The sequence below is a fragment of the Hyaena hyaena genome, unplaced genomic scaffold (assembly GCF_003009895.1).
Source record: "Hyaena hyaena isolate Hyena2069 unplaced genomic scaffold, ASM300989v1 scaffold_333, whole genome shotgun sequence".
Classification (NCBI taxonomy): domain Eukaryota; kingdom Metazoa; phylum Chordata; class Mammalia; order Carnivora; family Hyaenidae; genus Hyaena; species Hyaena hyaena.
Window position 1 is genome coordinate 1,286,118 of NW_024080963.1, and position 9,857 is coordinate 1,295,974.

Here is a 9,857-nt window from a genome sequence, read left to right on the forward strand (position 1 = left end):
TACAGAACATTCCATCCAAAGCAGCAGAATATACATTCTTCTCAAGATCACATGGACCAATCTCCAGGGTAGATCATACACCAGGACAGAAAACAAGACTCAATAGGTTTAAGAAAATTTAAATAATATCCAGCATGTCTTCTGACCACCGTGATATGAAACTAGAGATCAATCACAAAAAGAAGACGGGAAAATTCACAGATATGTGGAGACTTAAAAACGTGCTACTCGGGGGCACCTGGGTGGCTCAGCCGGTTATGCATCTGACTTAGGCTCAGGTCATGATCTCACTGTTCGTGAGTTCAAGCGCCGCGTTGGGCTCTGTGCTGACAGCCAGCTCAGAGCCTGGAGCCTGCTTCCGATTCTGTGTCTCCCTCTCTCTCTGACCCTCCCCTGCTCACGCTGTCTTTCTCTCTCTCTCTCAGAAATAAATAAAACATTAAAAAATTTTAGAAAAAAAATGTGCTACTCGACAATGGGCCAATGAAGAAATCACAAACAACCTTGAGACAGGTGAAAATGGAAATACAACATCCCCAAATCTATGGCATGCAGCAAAGGCAGTGAGAATCACAACGATACAGACCTGACTCCTGAAAAATGTCGAACAATCTAACACTACAGCTAAAGGAAGAGAAAAAGAACAAACGAAGCCCAGTGAGTAGAAGGAAGGAAATAATGAAAATCATAGTGGAAATAAATGAAATAGCGACTAAAAAGACAACAGAAAAGATCAAGGAAAATAAAAGCTGGTTCTTTAGAAAGATTGTCAAAATCAACAAACCGTTAGCTAGACTAAGAAAAAAGAAGAAGGTTCAAATAAATAAAATTGGAAATGAAAGGAGAGAAGTTAAACTAATGTCAAAAAATACAAATGACCAAAAGAGACTACTATGAGAGTTATATGGTAACATATTGGACAACCTAGAAGAAACAGATAAATTCCTAGAAATATGCAATCTTCCAAAACTGAACATGAAGAAATAGAAAATCTGAATAGACCGTTTGCTAGGAAGAAAGTTAAACCAGTAATCAAAAAACACCCAACAAACAAAAGCCTAGGACTACATGGCTTCACTGGCGAATGCTACCTAACATTCAAAGAAGATTCAATATCTCTCCTCCTCAAATTCTTCCAGAAGACTTGAACAGAAGGGAATGCTTCCAAACTCATTTTATAAGGCCAGCATTACTGTGAAACCAAAACTGGACAAGGACAGAGACAAAAAGAAATAAAAGAAGGAGACGGAGAAAGGGAGAAAGGGCAGGGCAGGGAAGTAAAAGGAAGGGGAAGGGGAGGGGGAGGGAAAGGAAAGGAAGGGTGGGAGGGGAGAGGAGAGAAGGGAAGGGGAGGGGGAGGGAGAGGGAGAGGAAAGGAAGGGTGGGAGGGGAGAGGAGAGAAGGGAAGGGGAGGGGGAGGGAGAGGGAGAGGAAAGGAAGGGTGGGAGGGGAGAGGAGAGAAGGGAAGGGGAGGGGGAGGGAGAGGGAGAGGAAAGGAAGCGTGGGAAGGGAGAGGAGAGAAGGGAAGGGGAGGGGGAGGGGGAGGGAGAGGAAAGGAAGGGTGGGAGGGGAGAGGAGAGAAGGGAAGGGGAGGGGGAGGGAGGGGAGAGGAAAGGAAGGGTGGGAGGGGAGGGGAGAGAAGGGAAGGGGAGGGGAGGGAAGGGGGGGAGAGAAGGGAAGGGGAGGAGAGGGGGGAAGGCAGGGGGAGGGGAGGGGAGGGAGAAAAGCAAGCCACAAAGGAAAGCAAGAAAGCCAGAGCCACTATCCCTCAAGAACACAGATGCAGGCTGTTTGCCATGCAGAGCTTGGAGCTGCAAATGGACTGAGTGCCCCTGCCCTGTCGGGCCACCCACCTGCCACCCACCGCCTGCCACCACCGTGCCTTCCTCCAATAGCCACAACACGCCGTCCCCCAACCTCAATAATTACATGGCCAACGTGCTGGCCCCTGAGCTATAGGAGTAGCTGTGTGCCAAGAGCACACCCAGTGGCTTCACATCAAGGCTCAAAAGAGCTTCCACATTAACCTGGCCATCAGGTACTGCACGCTCAAGGGCATGACAGAGGCGGGGTAGCAGCAGCTCGTTGATGACCCACTTTCTGTTCAACAAACTTCTGTCGCCCCCACTGTTGGCCTCAGACGTGACCTGTGACTGGCGGACGCCCGCGGCATCCAGCACAATGACAACCAGACCCTCCTGGTGTGGATCAGCAAGGAAGGCCACCTACGGGTCCTCTGCATGCAGAAGGGAGGCCACACGAAGGAGGTGTTCGCTCACTTCTGCAACAGCCTCACCCAGACTGAAACTCTCTTCAAGTGTAAGAATGAGGAATTCACGTGGAATTCTCACCTGGGCTACCAATCTGGGCACAGGGCTGCAGGCCTTGTTCACATCCAACTGCCCCAGCGGGGCAAGCATGAGAAGTTCCCGGAGGTGCTTCAGCAGCTGCCACTTCAGAAAAAAAGGCAGCGGCTGTGTGGACACAGCTGCTGTGGGTGGGATCTTCGTGTCTCCGGTGTCTCCAGGGCCGGCCACCTGGGCTTCTCAGAGGTGGAGCCAGTACCGATGGTGGTGGACGGTGTAAAGCTGCTCACAGCGACCGAGCAGCAGCTGGAGCAAGGCTGTGCTGTCGCTGACCTCGTTCCGGCCCCGCAGTGAAGGCCCGCCCTCACCTGCCCCCTCCACCAGGCCGCTGCTCAACCCACTGGGCAGCCTGCCAGGCACCCTGGTTTGCCACGTGACAGCTGAGCCCTTAGCCTTGCTGTACAGACTTCTTTTTTTTTTTTTTTTTACAAATAGTTTATTGTCAAATTAGTTTCCACATAACACTCAGTGCTCATCCCCACAAGTGTCCTCCTCCATGCCCACCCCCCTCTCACCCCCACATCCATCAGTCCTCAGTTTTTGTCAGCATTCAAGAGTCTCTCATGGTTTGCCTCTCTCCCTTTCCCCCACCATTTCCCCCCTTCTTCTCCCCCTTGTTCCTCCGTCAAGTTCCTCCTAATCCTCCTATACGTGCAAACATATGGTATTTGTCCTTCTCTGCCTGACTTATTTCGCTCAGCATAACACCCTCAAGGTCCATCCATGTTGCTACACATGGCCAGATTTCATTCTTTCTCATTGCCATGGAGTATTCCATGGTATAGATAAACCACATCTTCTTGATCCATTCATCTGTTGATGGACACTTAGGCTCTTTCCATGTTTTAGCTATTGTGGAGAGTGCTGCTATGAACATTGGAGTACATGTGCTCCTATGCATCAGCATTTCTATATCCCTTGGGAAAATTCCTAGCAGTGCTATTGCTGGGCCCTAGGGGAGTTCTATTGTTAGTTTCCTGAGGAACCTCCACACTGTTTTCCAGAGGGGCTGGCTGTACAGACTTCTGTCGCCTATGGTAGAGTTCATTTTCGTGATGGCCAGGATGCTTCTATGGCCGAAGTAAACTAGGGTTTTGGCCTGCCAGAAAAAAAAAAAAAAAACATAGATTCAAACACTCGCAACAAAATCTAGCAAACTGAATTCAACAATACATAAAGGATCATACAGCTTGATCAAGTGGGGTTTATTCCAGGGCTACAAGGATGGTTCAACATCTGTAAGTCAATCAACATAGTATAACACATTAAAAGAATACAGGATAAAAATCATTTGATCATATCAATAAATGCAAAAAAGGCATTTGACAAAATTCAGCATCCATTTATGATAAAAACTCTCAACAAAGTGGATTTATACCAGTAGAGCTGTCCATTCAGCCTAAGCCTAATTTAACACTAGACTACTGTGGTTTTTTGCTTGTTTATTTTTAAATTTTATGTAAGTGTAACATATGTACATGAAAATGCACAAATCTTAATAGTCAGCTTTATATGCAGTCAGGTCCTGAGATAGAGTTCGGTCAGCTCTCAAGAAGCCCTTCTCGTTCCTCCCAGCCCCTGCCTCCTCAGGTAGAACCATGACCCTGACCGAATTCTAACTCTAACAGTCCATTTTGCCTATTTCACAACTTGCATACAAAAGAGAATCACACACTGCATACTTTTTCATGTCATTTTTGTTACTCAACCCTGTGTTTGTGACAGCCAACCATTTTGTGGTGTGTAATTATAGTTCATTGACTTTTGCTCTCATTATTATAGGTATCCTGTTGCTTAAACCTGTGGGATTTATATATCCCTTCTACTGGTCAGGGCATTTGGGTGGTCTGGTGTGTGACCACATGCATAATGTTGCTGTGAACATTCTAGCACGTGCCAGATCATATTTTTAAAATATTTTAAAAATTGATGCAGGACTGCCCTTCATTGATTGCTCTGAATCACTTTATCAGGGAGACAAATCACTCTCAAGATTCACAACATTTTTGGAGTTATAATACCCTCTTTTTATTCCATTAGGCACGTACTTCCTCCCAAAATGATGTATGGCATAGATTTTTTAAAAATAAAATTAACTCAGGAGCACCAGGGTGGTTCAGTCGGTTAAGCAACTGATTTTGGCTCACAATTTGTGGACTGGAGCCCCTCTATCAGGTTCTCTGCTGTCAACACAGAGTCCCCTTTGGATCCTCTGTCTCCCTCTCTTTCTGCCCCTCCCCTGCCCATGCTCTCTCTTGCCATCTCTCAAAAATAAATAAACATTAAAAATTTTTTTAATTAAATTAACCTGGTATACAGATCCAAAAAAGGGTGTGGGGGGCAGGGGGCTTGGTTTGTCCGGGTGGCTCAGTGAGTTAAGCATCTGACTCTTGATCTCAGCTCAGGTCTTGATCTCACAGTCCCGAGTTCAAGCTCCAGGTTAAACTCTGTGCTGGACATGAAGCCTACTTCAAAACAACAACAACAACAACAACAACAACAACAACAACAAAAACAAAGCCCTTAACCTATGAGGAACATGCCTCAACATAATAAAAGCCATATATGACAACTTCACAGCTAACATCATACTTAATAGCATAAAGCTGAAAGCTTTTCCCTTAAGATCATAACAAGACACACACACACACAATGAAACACTACTCAATTATAAAAAAGAATGAAATCTTGCCATTTGCAATAACACAGAGAGACTTCAAAGTGTTATGCTAAGTGAAATACGTCAGAGAAAGACAAATACCAAATGATTTCATTTATATCTGGAACCTGAAAAACAAAACAAAACAATGAATGAACAAAACAAAACTTACAGATACAGAGAACATATCAGTGGTTGCCAGAGGGGAAGGGGATTGGCAGGTGGATGAAATGAGTGAAGGGGATGAAGATGTACAAACTTCCAGTTATACAATAAATATGGAATGTACAGCTTGGGGACTGTAGTCAATAATATTATATCGCAGATTTGAAAGTTGCTAAGAAAATAACTCTTAAAATTTCTCATCATAAGAAAAAATATGGCAGCTTGGTATGGAGACAGATGGTAAATATATTTGATATGGTTATCATTTCACAATGGGGACAACGGTCAAAGTATTATGTCGTACACTTGAAACTAATACAATGTTATATCTCAATTATACTTCAGTTTTTAAAAGAGAGTAAATTAGTGTCACTCTTGTCAAGCACAAATACGTCTTTCACAATTGTCATAGTCATAAAACAATTAATACACATTCAGGATAAAAGTTAAACATTTTGTCTCTGCAGCATGGCCCTACCCTATGCTCTTCTATTCAAATACCACTCAATGTAGCTCAGGCAGCCGAATAAAGACAATTCATTCTTTCTTTTCTTTCTTCCTTTCTTTTAAAATTCCTTTCCTTCTTTTCACTATTTTTTTCTTCTTCTCTCCTTTAATTCAGCAAATGAGTATTGGGCATCACCAAGACAGACACATCCCCTGGTCTCATGGAGCTTTGTTACATCCGGTCAATGATTGAAACAAACTGGATACTCAGCCCAGACATTTATGTCAATGCCAGTTTGTTTGGGTTTTTTTAAAATAACAATTGGCATCTCAATATATTTCTCAAAAGCAGTTCAAAAACTATTTTATGTCAAGACACCAAACAACAAAAGTGAAAACAAAACACACACAGTAAACCTCAATACTTCTCATGTATTATTACACCAATTTCACTGGAAGATTTTTGCATGACAGCCAAGGCCAGAGAATAGCATGTGTGGCTTTTATTTTTCAGTAGCTTCTCTTCTGGTTCTGTAGGCCATTTATGACATTTATCTTGCCCATGAGTTTTATAGACATAGTTCAGATTGAGTCAACACAAGTAGGTAGATCAGATACGTGGGGAGGAATATCCGTTTTCATCTATCTATACACTTATTTATGTTTGTGATTAATTGATTTATATATGTGGGTATTTCCACATTGGGGGCATAAACTACAACTGTTAGCTCTTCTTGATGGCTAGACCCCTTAATTATGATATAACACCCTTCTTCATCTCTTGGTACAGCCTTTGTTTTAAAATCTAGTTTGTCTGGGGGCGCCTGGGTGGCTCAGTTGGTTAAGTGGTAGGCTGGCTCAGGTCATGATCTCATGGCTTGTGGTTGTGGGTTCAAGCCCTACGTCAGGCTCTGTGCTGACAGTTCAGAGCCTGAAAGCTGCTTCAGAATCGGTGTGTGTCTCTCTCTCTGCCCCTCTCCCACTCACTTCTCTCTCTCTCTCTCTCTCTCAAAAATAAATGAATATTTTAAAAACTAAAAAAAATAAAATCTAGTTTGTCTGGTCTAAGTATGACTACTCTGGCTTTCTTTTGACTTCCAGTAGCACGATAGATGGTTCTCCAACCCTCACTTTCAATCTGCAGGTGTCCTCAGGTCTAAAATGAGTCTCTTGTAGGCAGCATACAGATGGATCTTGTTTTTTTTATCCCTTCTGATACCCTATGTCTTTTGATTGGGCCATTTAGTCCATTTATATTCAGAGTGATTATTGAAAGATAAGGATTTAGTGTCAGTGTGTGATCTGTAGGTTTCATGCTTGTGGTGATGCCTCTGGTCCTTTGTAGTCTTTACTGTTTTCCACTCACAGAGTCCCCCTTAGGAACTCTCGCAGGGCTGGTTTAGTGGTCATGCACTCCTTTAGCTTTTGTTTGGGAAACCCTTTGTCTCTCCTTCTATTCTGAATGACAGTCTTGCTGAATAAAGGATTCTTAGCTGCATATTATTCCTATTCAGCACATTGAAGATTTCCTGCCACTCCCTTCTGGCCTGCCCAGTTTCAGTGGACAGGTCTGCTACGACCCTTATATGTCTGCCCTTATAGGTTAAATCCTGTTTGTCCCTAGCTGCCATCATAATTCTCTCTTTATCTTTGCATTTTGCCAGTTTCGCTATGATGTGTCATGGTGTTGACCTGTTTTTGTTGATTTTGAAGGGAGTTCTCTGCAACTCCTGGACTTGGATATTTGTTTCCTTCCCCAGATTAAGGAAGTTCTCAGCTATAATTTATTCAAATAAACTTTCTGCCCCTTTCTCTCTCTTCTTCTTCTTCTAGAATTCCTATGATATGGATATTATTTCATTTCATCGAATCACTTAGGTCTCTGATTTGCCCCTCGTGGTCTAGTAATTTCCTTTCCCTCTTTTTCTCAGCTTCATAATTTTCCATAATTTTATCTTCTATTTTACCTATTCTATCCTTTGCTTCTTCCATCCTTGCTGTCACTGCATCTAGTTTATTTTGCATCTCATTTACAGCATTTCTCAATTCATAGTGACTATTTCTTAGGTCCTTGATCTCTGCAGCAATAGATTCTCTGCTGTCTTCTATGCTTTTTTCAAGCCCAGCTATTTGTCCAATGGGTATTATTCTAAATTCTTGTTCAGATATATTGTTTATATCTGCTTTGAGCAATTCTCTGGCTGTCATTTCTTCCTGGAATTTCTTTTGAGGAGAATTCTTCCACTTCATCATTTTGGCTAGGTTTCTGTCTTTTACCTATTTTAATAGCTTGCTTTGTGTCCTGCACTTGCAAGTGCTATTATATTAAAAAGGGGTCCTGAACCCTGTCCAGAACCTTGCACTTCAGGAAGTGTTATTTGGGGTGTGTTGAGTACACTCCGTTGTTGTGCATTTGGCTGCTTTATCTCACTGCTCATAGTGGTGGATTGGTCCTTCTACCAGGTGTGCTTTGATTTGTTCGTTGAAGTAACCCTGCAAAAAAGGAAGGAAAGGGGAGAAGGGAAACCTTTTCCTGTACAAAGAGAGAAATGAAAGGGGCAATAAATAAATCAATAATAAAAATAAAATTAATTAATTAAAAAAAAAAAAAAGACCAGGCCAAGAATCAAAGAAAGTATAAGGCTTATTCCAGAGAGCAAAAGAGAGAAAAATGAAGAATAATGAGATACAGAAAAGGTGTAAAGTAAAAACAGAGCAAAAATGCCTGCTTAAACAAACAACCAGAACAAAGAAAGAAAGAAAGAAAGAAAGAAAGAAAGATGTATATATTTTTTATGTATGTAATATAACACATAAATAATATATTATATATAATAAGAATTGACCTAAAATCAAATCAGAAACTATGAGCCTGATTCCAAAGAGGGGTGAGGGGAAGAGGAGGGTGGAAAGAAAAAGAAGAGAAAAGAGAAGGAAAGAAAAGAGGAAGAAAACAGACTAACATCAAGGGGCAGGGTTTGGTGTGAGCGGCTCCTGCTTCCACCGGGCCCGCTGCCCTGTTCCCTGAAGCCCCGCCGTGCTGGTGATGGGGAGAAAACTGGCAACAACCCAGTCCCTCCTCCCCAGACCCAGTGTCCCAAACCACACTGTTCAGGCCATCCTCCCAGAGTACGCAGCAGGCTTGCCCTGCTCCACAGCGTCCTGTGCCTACTAGGTGCTCCGCTAGGATTCAAAACCCAATGTCTTAAAGTATCTTGCACGGGGCGAACCCAGCTCTGGAATAGTGCCCGGCTGACAAAGGGCCTCTGGTTGGTGCGTTCAGAGTCTTTGGTTCAGGGAGGGGAGGGGGGCAATAAACCTTCTTCCCACAGTACTAGAGGGAGGGCACTGCTCTCTCCCAGCACGCCCCCCAGGATCTCTACTACGGCCCAGCGCTAATCCCTTCTCCACCAGGTGCATGCACACTGTGGGCTCCTATCCGGAGAAAGTCAGACAACCCTGGTAAGTACGATCTTTAGCTCGTAAGGCTGTTTGCAAAGTAGAAACTAGCTCTCTCTGTATTTCTCATTTCCCGATCCGAGATCCAGAGAGGTCTTTCTCTTGTCCAAATGAAATCCCATAGTCTCTCTTTCTCTTCCTTTTTTTTCTCCATTGAAGGAAGAAGTTCCCACCCCGCCCACCCAGCCCCATGCCTACACTGCCTGTTTGATCTTTCCCAATTCACATATCTGAACCTCTGCCCCGACAAACTCTTTTCATCTGTGAAAATTTTTCTGTCACTCCACACTGTGTCTTCTTGGTATTCCAAGTGTTCTGACCTCAAAACTACTGTGTTTGAGGGACCAGGGAAATTCTGGTCCCTCTACTTCTCCTACATCTTCACTCCTCTCCCCCATAACCTGTTTTCATCTAATGTTCAAATAATTGAAGCCAAGCTGTATATTATTAGTTATAGTTTCCAGTAACTTGATATCTAAGTTTGAGTCCTCTGCTCAATGAACATTCCAAGGAGGCTACAGATGGTGCTATAAATGCAATATTACCCTAGAGACCAGATGTGGCAGATATTAGACTGGTTTAAATTTCACTGAGAAATATTTACAAGTACAGAAAAAGGAGAATTAGATAGGATTCCAAAAAACTCCCTTTCCTCCTTCAGTCTGTACTCAAACACCGCCTTCTCAACGAAGCCTAATCGCTTCTTAGCCTTTTGACTAAGATCAAGTGTCACTGAAGCCTATTCACACACACACGCCTCC

At 43.2% G+C, this 9,857-nt stretch overlaps 1 pseudogene; it reads left to right on the top strand.

Moving 5' to 3' along the window:
• The first annotated feature begins 600 nt into the window (after nt 1-600).
• Nucleotides 601-2,660, top strand: LOC120243110 (annotated as a pseudogene).
• Nucleotides 2,661-9,857: the final 7,197 nt, after the last annotated feature.